This window comes from Lactuca serriola, chromosome 4, assembly GCF_051521515.1.
Source record: "Lactuca serriola cultivar US96UC23 chromosome 4, Lser_US96UC23_V15, whole genome shotgun sequence".
In the NCBI taxonomy this organism is placed as follows: domain Eukaryota; kingdom Viridiplantae; phylum Streptophyta; class Magnoliopsida; order Asterales; family Asteraceae; genus Lactuca; species Lactuca serriola.
Genome location: NC_136411.1, coordinates 261,412,085 through 261,427,318, shown reverse-complemented (window position 1 = coordinate 261,427,318; position 15,234 = coordinate 261,412,085). Strand labels below are relative to the sequence as shown.

The 15,234-nt window shown below is 34.6% G+C and overlaps 2 long non-coding RNA genes across 2 annotated transcripts; one reads left to right on the top strand and one right to left on the bottom strand.

Annotated features, from left to right (window-relative positions):
- Positions 1 to 5,627: 5,627 nt before the first annotated feature.
- LOC145100595 (uncharacterized) lies at positions 5,628 to 6,927 on the bottom strand. Its single transcript, XR_013705150.1, has 4 exons — positions 6,786 to 6,927; positions 6,358 to 6,635; positions 6,150 to 6,240; positions 5,628 to 5,923 (listed from the first exon to the last, which is right to left on the bottom strand). It is a non-coding gene; the product is annotated as an uncharacterized LOC145100595 (long non-coding RNA).
- A 3,764-nt stretch (positions 6,928 to 10,691) lies between these two features.
- LOC145096983 (uncharacterized) lies at positions 10,692 to 14,753 on the top strand. The gene is made up of 5 exons (XR_013704187.1): positions 10,692 to 11,502; positions 11,728 to 11,849; positions 12,013 to 12,967; positions 13,081 to 13,155; positions 13,304 to 14,753. It is a non-coding gene; the product is annotated as an uncharacterized LOC145096983 (long non-coding RNA).
- Positions 14,754 to 15,234: the final 481 nt, after the last annotated feature.

The following is a 15,234-nucleotide window of genomic DNA, read 5'->3' as shown; positions in this document are numbered from 1 at the left end:
CAACTCGTCGAGTAGAGTCGAGATTCGCGGACAGTTTAAGTGACCTACTCGACGAGTTAGAAGACTGACTTGGCGAGTCGGTGTTTTTTTGGGTAAAACCCTAAATTGATGGTTTCCACCCTATTTAAACACCTTATCTCAGCCTCCATCGTCCCATATACCCCCAGAAGACATCTTATCGAAACCCTAGCCGTTTTTGTGTGTTCTAAGGCCATTTTTGTGCTTTTTGGTGGATGGCGAAGCTTGAGAAGAGGAAAGGAGCTTGTGAGGCCAAGGGGAAACAAGAAGATCCAAAGTTTGGAGCTCATTTTCAGCTTATTGGAGGTATTAAGTTGAACCTTTGTCTATAGATCTTGATTTTGGGCCTTTTCCTTCATCTTTCTAAGCCCTAGAGAGGTTGTATTGGGGATTTAGTGTTGGAAGTCAGTGTATGCTTTAGATCCAGGTCTATTGGGGGGTTTTATGGCACAAAAGTGCCCATTTTGTTGCCATGAACACCCCATGCACCTTAGAGGCCATCTTTTATGACTTCTTGGGCCAAAGACCCCTTGCATGCGTACCAAGTTTGGAACTTTATGTGTAAAATGGACATTAGGAGGCCAGATTTATGGTTTTGGTGTGTTAAGCCCCACTGAAATCGACTGTATAGTTTTGGACAAGGAGGCACTCGGCGAGTCACTTGGGTGACTCGGCGAGTCGAGACACTTTTTCCCCCAAAAACTTCTTCTGGAATGGTTTTGGTTGAGTGAAAGGAACGCTTAGCCTACTAGGGGGTTTGCCTTCGACCTGGAAATCATGAGGCTCGACGAGTGCTAGAACAGACCAACCGAGTCCATGGCAATCTCCCAACCTTTGAAGAAGGACTCGACGAGTTGTTCATACAACTCGGCGAGTCGGATGAAGATGGTCCCAATGGTTTGAATGAAGCAGAACCCGTCGAGTTCTTGCTAGACTCGACGAGTGAAGTCTGGGTTGGATCGGGTTAATGGAGTATGGACTCGACGAGTTGGTAGACCAACTCGGTGAGTCAGGTCAACTGGGTGCTGACTTGGACCAATGTTGACTTTGCCTGGTTTTGGTATTGACCCGGGTTAGGGTTGTATGTTCTGTTTGATGACTTGGAGGTTGTCGTGTAGGGATTGAGGTGTCGAGGAGAGCCGACCTTCACGCCGAGGACAGTTCAGACACTACACGACATCGAGGTGAGTTACCTTCCAGTAGAAGTGGGTCTACGGCACCAAGGTCGGCCCGCTAGTAATTGTTAGTTGGGATGATTATCTTTGTGATAATTGTCTGGTCTGTTATTGTTGGATATGTGAGTATGCTAGATTGCTAGATATGTGAGTTTGCTAGTTTGCTAGTTGCTATGTTATGTGAGATAGTATCAGTAGAATGGGGATTAGTCCTCGATTCGGTCGCTAGGACCAATGGGTAGGTCGGACACCCCGTATATGTATGACAGCATGATTATGATATGATATTTTGTGTAGTAGTAGGGGTGAAATAGTCACCGCGTTCGGTTGAGATAGACCGGAGGGTAAGTCGGCACTCCAGAATGGCTTGGCATGGGTAGGTCAGTATCCTAGAATGGCATGACATGGGTAGGTGAGCACCCCAGAATGGCATGACATGGGTAGGTCAGCACCCCAGAACGGCTTAACATGGGTAGGTCAGCACCCCATAATGGCTTGACATGGGTACGTCAGGCGCCCCAGAATTGGCCGGCAGTATGTATGTTATGTGATTGTATGGTATGTGGTATGATGGGGGAACTCACTAAGTTTCGTGCTTACAGTTTTAGTTTTTGGTTTCAGTTACCTCTTCGTCTAAGGGGAAGGAGTCGGCGGTGTAGCAGCGTATCACACAGACACACACATGATCTTCGCTTAGATGAATATAATTGGAGTTTTGTAATTGGATTCGTAGCTATAGTGATGGAAGTCTTGGCACCATGGTGGATTTAGCAGGCAAAGATGGAATTGTTTCGGAGTCCTCAGCATGTGTTTTATTACCTCATATCCATAACACAATAGGCATATCCATAACAGTTATCCCAAGGTATTAGGTTACAAAGTCAAAAACTATCCCTTTTTTTCACACTTACAATATAACATAGATATTTATATTAGCTCATGTCGTATTAACATCAAGGAATATATAATAAAATAGTTTCTTAATGCAACCTCTTATTCCTTTTTTTTTCTTTTTCCAAATCTAAAACCTACTTATATGATTTTGTTATTTTGTAAAGGAAGAAATTGATCCTTCCTACGCTTTTGCTATATCATCATCCTCTGCATCCTTTTACTACACTTTTACTATATCATCATCATCATTTACATCCTTTTACTACGAAGCAACATACAAATTCAACAAAAAAAAAATACCAATCTAACCCATACAAAGCATGGGCTCCTACACTAGTTGTTATTATTATTATTATTATTATTATTATTATTATTATTATTATTATTATTATATAATCTGTCCATCTTTTATTTTTCCCGTAAACCAATAAAAATCAAATTCATGTCAATACATGTTATCTCCTTAGACCACCACCTATAGACACTTCTCTCGATACTTCTCATCCCCTTTCGAAAACTCTCCATCTCTCTCTAAACTCATCAAGTTTAGAGAGTAAACATCCCACAATCAATGTCCACCACCTTACCTTCGGATTTTCATTCTTGGTTTCAAATTTGTCGGAGAAAACTGCATCCCCACATTATCCGCAGTCTTTAAATATTTTTGGATGGTGTGACACCTTTTGGCTTACTTCTTTTTCTCATACTCTAAACAAATACTAACTGTTTTTGTTATTTTTGTTTTTGAATTAGGGAATGTCGATTAATACTCCGATCCTCGACATCTGCGAGGTATGGATGACTCATAATATCACCTTTCTTCCCATCACTGTTAGTAGTCTATTGGTTTTAATTTTTGGGTTCATGGATTCAAATATTCGCTTCAATTCACGAATGTTTCATAGATGACGATGCTTTTTCTGTTTCTTTTGTCAAGATTGAGGAATCATGGACTAATAGTTGTTAGCGATTTCAATTATCGACGCTAAGACAATAGATGTAGTAAAAAAAACATATTGATTCACATTAAAAATCCATCATACTAATGCATTGAAGTCTTGTTTTTAAAATATAAAACTTAATTTAACTGATCATTATAATAATAATAAATAATTTGTGGACCAATAAAAAACAATCACTATTCATAAAAGGGCTTTGGATTTGATATATATATATATATATATATATATATATATATATATATATATATATATATATATATATATACTAGTCGTTTACCCGTGCAAAGCAGCGGGAGTGAATAGATTCTAAACGTTCTATTTGGGGGGTCGCATATAGTTTGATTTTATGAATTGTTTCCCTTTCAGAAACATGTAATATTCCAATGAGCATGTGGGAGGAGGGAATAGTTTTGTTTACGACCATATAGGTTATTTCGGAAAAAAAAATCATATTTCAAAGGATGCGCAATAGATAAGGTGTATTATCTTTTTACGAATAGTTTTCTTTTGACGGTTGGTTTTCTTTCAATGGCCACAAATAGTTTTATTTTGGAATCATTTCTTACTCTAAATCGACAATGGAAAATACATATTTGATCACAAATTGTGATGGTGTATGGCCAAACAATTTCCAGTGGATTTGGATCGTGGAGATGGTGTTTTATGTGTGTCTTTGTGGCATGATTGCGTGTTCTCAAGTAACTTACAAACATATTTTTTTTCTTTATAAAATTCACAAGTAATCCATAAAGTGAAAATTTTGAAACATGGCTGATATAAATATTGTTGAAAAGAAAAATATATGAAGGTTTTGTTGAAAGTATTAAGATGCATTGTTTTTCATATTTGGTCACAAATTAAGTTTCCACAAAATCAATTTTTTCTAAGTTTTCAGTTTACATGTTTAACAAAGTGGACCCGATGGGATCTCAACACATAACGTCAACTTTGTATAAAATAAACCTTAGTCATTTCAACTAAATTTATTACATTTGTTTACGTTTTTTAGAAATATTAATTTCACTTTTTTTACTAATGAAAAATACATAATCCTCACTAATTATTCGCGTATTTTTGTATATTCGTAATTTCGCTGCTAAAATTAGTGACGTTTTTAGTCAAATATTCTTTGTGTTATAAAAAAAACTAAATACACCGTTTTTTTCGATTTAAGAGGAAATTCTAAAAAAATGTCTACAATTGTCATATATCATGACAATCCATTGTCATTTTAATAAATAACTCTAAAATTAAGTTAAATACAATAACATGAAAATTAGTAAATTGTTAGTGACTTAAATTAGTTAGATACCTTACGAAACATTAAAATTTTATCATAACAAACTTGAAAATTGATAAATTTGAACAAAAACTAACTAATCCAACATAAAGTTGTTACATCTTTTACAAAAAATTTATATATATTTTTTACTTTGTAGCATACATATAGCACATACTCATAGCAACATATAATCACCCACACATACATATAACAAAAAATCATAGCACCTGACACACAGTAGCACACATACACACACCCAACACATGACCACACATAGAGCACACATAACTCATCATGGAATGAGGGTCTTCACTTAGATTTCATCATATGTAACTGTAGTATAAAACCATAGATTGTTTAGTCACAGTTAATAACCCATAACAAAAAAAATGTAAAATAAAGTAGCTACTTTTATTTCTTTGTGTTTTTATGACTTCCTACTGTCATTTATTTCCATTGCAAACTTGTACTTTATAAATTATCTTAATAATGCATTGTACTTTGATAAATCTCACAAATTTTAGCATTGTACTTACAGATTTTCAAACTATGATGCATTGTACTCCAGTATCCGTATATCTTTTGTAACAGATGACTTCCTTGCAGGCAAAATAAATTTATTATCAAATTTTAAGATATTTACCGAAAGAACACACATTTTCAAAGTCTATCTTCTCATCTCCTATCAGCTCACCTTTGGGTTTCCCCATCATGCCAATTGAAAAGGAACAAAAAAGGGGGGGGGGGGGGGGGGGGGGGGGGGGGAGGGGGGGGGGGGGTAATAGAGGAAAGCATTGTGTGGCTAAACTGATAATAAATAGTACTTTCATGCCTTAATTAGTAAATACATAAGCAAATCTACACAAATAATGTGTGTCATTGATTTCCATGCATCGAGCCAAGTTGTATCTAAAAAAATTTCCTCATAACAACTTATATCCATTTCTAACAAAAGCATAGAAATGAGTTTATTTTTAACAGGTAAAATGCAAATAATTAGATGTGCGAGAATAAATCGAAACTGAATAACCAAACACGGTTTTGAAAAGATGAAGAGTATAATTAAAGGGTGTGGATTGTCCCATATTTGTTTTTGGATAAAAGAGATTCAAAATATGGAAAACTGGAAATTAAGCTACTAATTGGTGATGTGGAGTCCATGTCAAGTTAAGAACCAACAATCGTCTTAAGAGTATAAAAGGTATGCATACGCTGCTACTAACCCTCCTTCATGTAAATCTAGAAAAAAAAAAATAGATCCATCATATTAATGTGAATATTGAACAAATTTAAGAGTGAAGAATTTAATATGCATCTTTTTACATATAACCAAAATAAAAATGGGAAACAAATATGATTAGCTCTTTGAAACTAAATTGTTAACAACTAATAATAAACATTCCATTAGATAATATTGTAAATAAGAAAAAACTTAACCAAATATATCCTCTTTCCATTCCCTTCATTGAATACTCGTCCACTCTTTTGATCAATCTGGAGCTGCAAAAATAGAAACAGATGACCGATCTATAATGTAGCATGTCTCTACTTACAACCAAGCCCCTGGTGTTTCAGTTTCACATGTAGTTTCTCTGAAAAAAAAAAGAACGCCAGAATCAAACAACTACCCATTAACCAATCAAGTTCCAAAAAATTAAATTACAAGGATTTATAATGCAAAAGATTTTAAAAATGATCATCTTAAGCATCAGTTCAAGTTCTCCTCTCACCCTTTTTATGGGAAAAAACTGCATTTCTTAAATTCCAAATGTCACAAAAATGATACACTAATCAACTTGAAGATGGTTAAAAGTTTACCTTTTGTGTTGGAAGTACGAGTTCCAGGCTCCATTAAGGAAGTACCCAAACTAAGAGATTTGTGTGGGTACCAAAACTAAATCTTTATATCCTAAACACATTTCAAAAGAACAAAATGCATCAAAAACTCTATGCTACAGTGACTTGTAATTTTTGCTGTAAAATTGTACTTTACTACCAAGAAAAGATGATAGATGTGAAATATTACCATTATAAGCACCAAAATTTTCAATCTACTGAATATTTCTCTATCTGTTGCAAAAAGAACCATCTCAAAAACCACCTGTAGCTGGAACAACGGTGACCGGTTGTAGTTAGTTGATCGTCGTGGTGGCATTTAGGGCTTTTTAGAGAAAAAGAGATAGACGCCGACAATGGGAAGTGTGAATTGTGGAGGTGCTCCGGTAGTGGCAGGCGTAAACCACGGAGGTAAGGCGTAAACACATAAACTGTTTTACATAATACCATCGTTCCAAGCCCTCATTTCTGGAAGCAGGAAAAAGAAAGAAAATTCAAAATTAGAGAAGTGAATGTAGTACATTACAAGATAGAAGACGAAAGAGCAGAGAAAATCTTGAATACTTCTTACAAATATGAAGATTTGAACAATATGAGAACAAACGCATGGATTTTTACCTTCAAACTCTTGATACGAGTCGATGGATGGTTGATAGGGGTGGGCAATGAAGGAAAAGGGAGATGACGATTTGAATGAGTCATTGATTTGAATTTGAATGAGTCTACTACATTACTTTCAGCAAAAAATTAGGAATTTAGCCTTTAGATTTGAATAAATATTCTGATTTCAGTGTATACGCTTGATTTTCATATAAAGGAAAAGTGTGTTAAAAATTTAATATTATTATATTAAAGATTAGTCGTTCAATTAACTTGATGGTTTGAACGACTTAAAAAATAATATTATTATATTCAACTTATTTTTAGAAAATTTAAGATATCTTCTAAGATAGTATATATATATATATATATATATATATATATATATATATATATATATATATATATATATATATATATATATATATATATATGGAAAAAGTGAATATACCCTTAAGGGTATATAAGCATAGGTACCCAAACTCACCATACTATGTCATTTTGTATCATATAATACATTCTAATTGTCCAATATTCTTATAATTTCATTTCTAACTTGATTTACTTCCATGATTTTTATAAATTACACATTTATCTTCCTCTTACATAATTTTCATTTTCAACTATAATATATATAGTCTAGTAGGTGTTCGACAAAAATATGCAATATAAAGAAATATAATAGTGAAATTTCGAAAATCTTGAAAGGAAATCAAGTTAGGGATTGAAGTTTAAAAACATTATAATGAATATATTCAACAAAACGACATATTGTGGTGTGTTTGGGTACTTAAGCTTATATACCCGTAAGGGTATATTCACAGTTCCATATATATATATATATATATATATATATATATATATATATATATATATATATATATATATATTAAATCCAAAGCACTTTTATGAATAGTGATTGTTTTTATTGGTCCACCAATTATTATTATTATTATTATTATTATTATTATTATTATTATTATTATTATTATATATACAATTAATTTCCAACGCTCTTAGCTAAGTGTCCGGTATTAAGCTGTGGCTTGGAAGGTTTGGCTTGGCTTCAATACCACCAATGGTTTGTGACTCATCAGCTTGCCGCCTCCACCGCCTCTATAACCCAATCGCCAGATGCACTGTGTAGCTCTACCGATCGTCTCATGTGCCTACGTGCTCTCCACCGCCATTCTTGCTAATCTCTTTCTTTCTTCCTCCGCATGTAGATCGATTTCACCATTCATCTCTATCTTCCCCATTTATTCCATATTTTCCCCGATTTAGACACTGTCTTCTGGAGAGTATGATGATTATCTCCTGTCCTTCAACGCTCGCTTCTCTCCAATATATGTTCATCGCGTTCGATGAAATCAGCGCCTCCATGATAGGAAGGCAAACTGTCGGTCACGATGGGAATAGAGTGACGATGAAGATGACGATCGACCGGACTCCGATTTAGGTTTCGGCGACACCGCCTCCGCCATAGCCTCCGTGGAAGAAGCAGGAAAAAGCAAGAAAACACAGTCGGGACTGTGACTCCAGCCAGCAGCATGAGTGTTTCGGTGGCGGCATCTTAAATCAATGTTGCTCTCCATCTCCGATTACAAGTGGTATCTCTGTTAACTACCGTTATCAGTGGAAACCGGAGCACCTTACAACCCCCAACAATCTCTCCAATCAAATCAGGTTTGTCTCTCTAATTTCTGAAGGCTTCTTTTTTGTGATTTATACGGGATCTGTGGAATCGTTATGCATGGTTTTTGGTTTTTGTTTCTTCGTTGTTTCTGTTTCCAATTTATGCTAAATTTCTGCTTATTTGTCGATTCTTTACCTAGGGTTTTTGTTTCTTGGTTGTTTCTACTATTTATGAATGCAATTCCTTCTCTTTAGAGGCACTTACCAGGGCTTCTAATTTCCCATTGTTAGGAAGTAACTTCCACTACCAAAAGTGTCTGCTGTCACGGGAGAATCCAAGTTTGCTTTACTTGGAGCTGATTCTCTTCATACGGTATTTTGTTTTCTTTATTATGGTTGAAAATTCAAAATCCTTTTTTCTATTTGTATATGTACACTAAATTTGTGACATGTTCAAACCATTTATTCATAAGAAAATTTTCGAATCAACATGGAAAAAGAAAGTGCTCAGACCATTGCAACTATTCAAGATGTTGTTGATTCGATTGAGAAGGTCATTGAGAAAATGGTGGATGTCGTTTCTTCGATGGATTGTATTTATGCTTCTTTGGTTTCATAGATACAACTTTCCTAATGATAGATAATTAGATATACAAATAACTTTGAAATTTGTTTATTTTATTGCATTTTTAATCTTGATTTTAGTTATTTTTCATTCGGATGCAGGTTGTTCTTCAAGGAAGCTCTGCAGGAGAGTCGTGGTTAGATATGATTGGGATAACCTTCGATGAAGGTACAAGTTCTCATCGCTTTGGTTCTCGACAGTTGGAGGCATTGTCATTGGAGTGTGGTGAGTATTTCATTGACATGATTCACTATCTTCATCAGATTTGTATTTGTAGACATTTAACTTCTGTAGTGAATGTAATTAATTTCAGAGTGAGGAACAATATTAGTATTCAATTACCTTTACTTATAAATTTACTGGTGTCAACAGGCAGGAATTGGTTTGAGGATGAGAATTTATGGGCTCCTTTCCTGTATCATCATCTTCTACACTCTACAGAGGTTTATCTTTTTTTATTCAACAATTCTAAAAAGACATTTTAGTGTATTAGTTTCTTCAAGTTCAATAAATGTAGAAAATCCTTCTCCATTCTATTAAGTGGCTTTTTCAACTGTATTGCAACAGATGATGAAGTTACTGTAATATGTTATTACTTATATTTTCTATTTATTTGGGTATGTAGTTTTTAAAGCTTTTTACCAATATGCTGATGCTAAATGTGTAATTTGTTTGGATTATATTTTGAAGAATCTATGAGCTATCGCGTTTAAATTTGCTTTCTACATGGACGTTGCTGTTGAAGTGGCCGGGCAAACTTTTAATGAATATTCACGAACAGGATTGTGTCTGTGTGAACATAGCAGATCAGTATCAGGTATACAAAGTTCTGAATTTTATAAACTATTCTTTAGAATAATCCCAAAAGAAAATTGTTGCTTTGCGGCAGGTGGAATAAGTTTTTGGATTTAGCGGTTGTAGAAACTACTTACACCTGTCACAAACATATGACCTGGAAAACAACCTTAAAACCAACCTACTTAATTTGCCCAGCCATCAATCATCCAAGTTTTTTTTAGATCAACTTATGACATTGAAGTGGGAAAGGGAAGTATGGGTCAGATCAGATCAAAACAATGAATGTATAGGTGAATCATTTGCCTTCTTATTCTCATTTTTCTCAACTCTTAATAATTAATAACATTTCATGTTTTTCATGTTGCTTTGATGGTTTCTTCCATCATTCTCTTGACTGTATTTCCTAGGGTATGATATCACAAAATTGGGAGAATAACACAATAAACCCACTTGGCTATGCAAAAAATGCAATACATTGACCCATGCGAAGCATGGGGTGCTACACTAGTTATTATAATTTGTCCATCTTTTATTTTCTTCATAAGCCAATAAAAATCTAATTGCTGTTAATACGTGTTTTCTCCTCAGACCACCGCCTATAGACACTTCTATCAATGCTTCCCATCCTTTTTCGAGAACCCTCAATCTCTCTCTAAACTCATCAGCTTTAGAGAGTGAACATCCCACAATCAATCTCAACCGCCTTACTTTCGGTTTTTCATTTTTGGTTTCAAATTTGTCGGAGAAAATTGGATCCCCACATTATCCGCAATCTTTAAATATTGTTGGATTGTGAGACGACCTTTTGGTTTTACTTCTTTCCTCATCCTCTAAACAAATACTAATTGTATTTGTTTTGTTTTTTTTTTTGTTTTTGAATTAGGGAATGTCGATTAATACTCCAATCTTCGACATCGGTGAGGTATGGATGACTCATAATATCACCTTTATGCTCATCACTGTCAGTAGTCTATTGGTTTCAATTTTGGGTTTCATGGATTCAATTATCCGCTTCGATTCATGAACGTTTCATAGATGGCGATGCTATTTCTGTTTCTTTTGTTAAGATTGAGGAATCATGGGTTGATGGTTGTTAGCGATTTCAATTATCGACACTGGCATATGGAGGTTTAGTTAGGATACAGAATTTAGTGGTCTGGTGATACCTGTTGTGTCAGTTTCGAAGGATGTTATCGTGGGTGGGGATTCAGTGTGGTTTTTTTTGGGGGTTTGTCTTTTCATTCTTCATATTGCGTGGCTCTTACTGCCAATTTTTTCTCTTCTACCCTTCCCATGAAAACATCTATACGATTTAGGGTTTTAAGATTTTTTGTTTTTGATTGTTGCAATTTGGCATGAAAATGGATAAAAACAGTTGTCTAGTAGGAATCCTTTAAGGAAAAACAAAATAAATGTGTAAGTCTTAGCCACCATCAAAATTATTTTCTAGGTCTCAACTCTTTTTGCTTATGTTTGATGGTCGAATGACTTTTCAGATGCATCAGTCAATTTGATTTTTAATTAAATGCTTCGCCTATGGACCCAATTATTGACTTTGAATTTAGATTCAAGGCTACTTGTGAAACAATAAAATTTGGATGTAGCAAAGAGGCAAAAAGTTGTACCCAGGGCCAATGTTATATCCATATCCGTTGCGTACAAACTCCATGCATTCAGGTAATTAGATGTTTGTTTATGAGTTTGCATAAAAATGAATAGGACTTTATTAACTGTTACACAACAATGAAATCCATCTTCCGTATGTTATATTTTACAGTCTGATGAATTTATGGAATTTGTAGTGTTTCCTTCCAGGAATAAACTGCAACCATTTTTTATTACACTTTAACTTTTCAATAAAAAATGGATATTTCAAGTCTTTGATAGATTTCTTTTTAACAGAAAAGCAGAAGGAGAAAGATATGACACTTCTCACAAAAGGATTCCATTCATGCCCATACTTGCTTTGATCAAGAAGTCAATGCTTCTGGATGACTATTGATGATCTTCTTACAAGTCCCAAGGTAATAGCAAAGATCTTAAACTGGTAGGGATATTTCTTTCTTTATGGGTCGAATAATGATTATTGTCGTCTTCGACTTCCAAGGATCATTCATCTTATTATTATTATTTATTCGTGATCATTTTCTGGAAAGCTTTTGTAATGGTTTTATTTTTCTCTTGCAGGAAAAAGACAGATAACTTGACATTTTCAATGGGAAGACAATTGTATGTATTTCATTCTTTAAATTGATTTATTTATCCTATTCTTTTAAGTTAGTTTACACTTCTCAGTTGTGGTAGTTCTATCGAAATTTCCAGCAGTTATAATCGTTTTAAACTTTGGATTCAATTTTGGGCTCTAATTGAAACCCTTATATCTTTGTAACTATTGTTTCAAATAAGCTTCAATAATTTCTATAAAATTAAGGTATTGTCTCCCTTTTATGTTATTAACCCTTTAAATAACATGAGTTATTAACACAACTTGGATTAAAATCTGTGTATTAGGGCTAGGTGAGCATGTGGTATATATGATATATCATTCAATACCATGAGATACGATGCCTACTACAAGATGTACTAAAAGCAATGTCCGAATGACATTTTTTCATTTATGTTCCACTTTATTAAGAGGATTAATCAATGGACCATATGGTTTACATACATATAGTATGAAGTTTTAAAAGTTGATGCATTTTAAAAATGAAAACATACAAAAATATTTCTGTCATTGTCTCATAGAATTAAGCAATGAGATTTTGCTTGACTTTGTACTAATCAATAACAGAGACCGAAATTGATATTCCATATTTATTTTATCCTCCAAGGTTAGTGATCATAACTTTATATCTTATTTATTTTTTCATTATATGATGTGTAAGTTTCATTGTGTCAAGTGAGACGCAACTTTAATAATAATAATAATAGTTTTGTTTTTGTTTAGATTTGGAGTATGAAGCACGAGAAACACATTCATGATTTAAAGATACCATACTAAGATAATTAACCGGTTGATTTTGAGTAATTAGTTGTGGTTATTTTAAATTGGGAATCTTTGATTTGTTACCAACTAAAGGCAGTGAGATGGAGTTCAATTGAGCTATGCATCATTAATCCAAAAAAAACTATTGTTGCCAAGGTACGTATAATGATTTACAATTTATTTTTTATTTTAATTTACCATTTATACTAATTAAATTACTTAATTAATTATGTGTGTGCATGAGTTTTAATTTATTTTACAATTTGCAGTGAATCACTTGAGTCAATAATAAATGTATGGGATGTAGTACATGAAAGAATACGTGTAACCTTGAACCGGCATAGGTATTAATTAAATTATTTATAATTGGATAGATTTGTCTAAGTATGATGCCATAATAAGAAAAGAAAACACATAGAAATTTCAAAGTACAATTTCTAAATATTAGAAATTTTAAAACAAAAATCATAATAAGATCATTTGTGATTTCAGGTTCGATGTGTACATCTTAATATGGACCGAAACTCAAGGTGCTTAAAAGGGATTTTTTTTTATTTCTTTTACTGTCACTTTTTTTCTTTTCTTATTAGCACTTTATAGTTGAAGAACTACCAAATGATAAAATTGTATGTTCCATTAGTATTTCTCTTAAGGATGCAAATAGTAGCAACATCCTTTCATTGGTCATTACAACATACTACTTTCATTTATTTCTGTTATGACATTCACTTTGAAAACTGAAAGTAATTGAAAGTATGATGAAAACTAATTTTCACTTATGTAATATGGTAGATTTCCCAATGTATCCGAGTAGAATGGTTTTGTTTGGTGTTTGGATCTTTTATCAACCTTGAAATTATGCAAATTTCCATTTTTGCTCCCTTTTAAACTCAATTAATTTCTCTGCAGAAACTTAATTTTACAGGTATTTGACTATAATCTCCATGGCAATTCCCAACCCACTATCCATCTGTAATGCCTGGTTCGTGGTGCGCATTTAATTATAATTTATTCACTTTTGTAGAGCTACTCGACGAATGGGGAGCCCTAAACTCATCGAGTAGAAACCAGAATTGACGCAGGATTTTAAGTCACCTACTCGACGAGTTGAGAGCCTCAGCTCGACGAGTAGGGCTGCCAGGATGAAAAAAGGGTTGATTTTTTTGATGTGTTAGCTAAAAAATGGGTAGACAGTCTCTGTTTTCACAAGGTGGATCTTGTTGATAAAGTGTTTTCTTCTGTAGCTTTTAGGAACGAGGCCTTTATTGCCCAGTTTTTGGCCATTCAGGATGTTGAGTAGCACTGATCTACGGTGCATCCTTCTTGGTCCACCTCGATCGATCGTGTGAGTTTGGATCGTGTTATGGAGTCTTCTGGGAAGAGAGTTGTGGAAGGGGAGTTTGTGGAGGATAACAAAGAGGGGATTATTCCTATGGTGAAGGAACGTAAAGCGACCTAGGAAAATTAGAGTAGTGATGACACTGAAGGGCTTGCACTTGTCCGACATTTATGGCCGCGTTGGGTGGGTGGTGGTAGTTCCAAGGTCTATGTTGTTCAAGCTGGTGTTATATATATTCCAGTCAACATGAATGTGGATAAGAGTGGCGTTCCTGGTTTAAGTGTGCATGTTAATGATGTTATCATTGATCATACTGTTATTCCTGATAATTCTCAAGGTGTGGAGGAAGTTGGTGTTAGGGATGCACAATTTCTTGGCTTTGGACATTGTGGTGTCATAGTAGGTTATGAGAGCGAAGGACAAGGATCGAGTGTTGTGGATTTCTACCCTCGTTTTTCTCTTAAGGATGATTATCGTATGTCTGTGTTTGAGATGGTGGTTGATGTAACCAAGAATGTGTTTCCTCCCGGTACAGATTTTGAGATGTCTGGGTATTCTTTGTTTAATTTTGTTGGGTCGCTCTGAATTGTTGCGGCCCAGAGTGCTTGCTTCTTTGCTGAGGGTGCTAACCCTTTAAAGCGGTTTTTGGCGGTTGATGAAGATAGAGTCCAACTGTAGAGGGAAATGCATATGTTACAATCAGAGCATGTTATGTTGTTATCCTCTCGATCGGAGTTGAAACCTAAGGTTGTCTGGTTGGAGAAGGGCCTATTTGGGATGAAGAAAATTCAAGAAGTGATGGAGGCTCTGAGGGAGGAGGTTAGTATATTGGAGCATGAAAAGATTATTCTTGGTGTTGTTGTCGGTCAGTAAGAGCAGGAGAACGAGGGTTTAAACATTCAATTGGAAAGTTTTGAGAAAGATATGGTGGAGAAAGATCGGCTTGTTGGGGAAAAAACAATGGTAGTCAAGCGTTCGAAAACGGATCTGTGATGGGTTATGAAGGAGGGTATTTCTAGGGTTATTCATCAACTTTTGGAGAGTAAAGAGCTCAGCTGTGTTGTGAAGCATGTGTTGCAGTTGG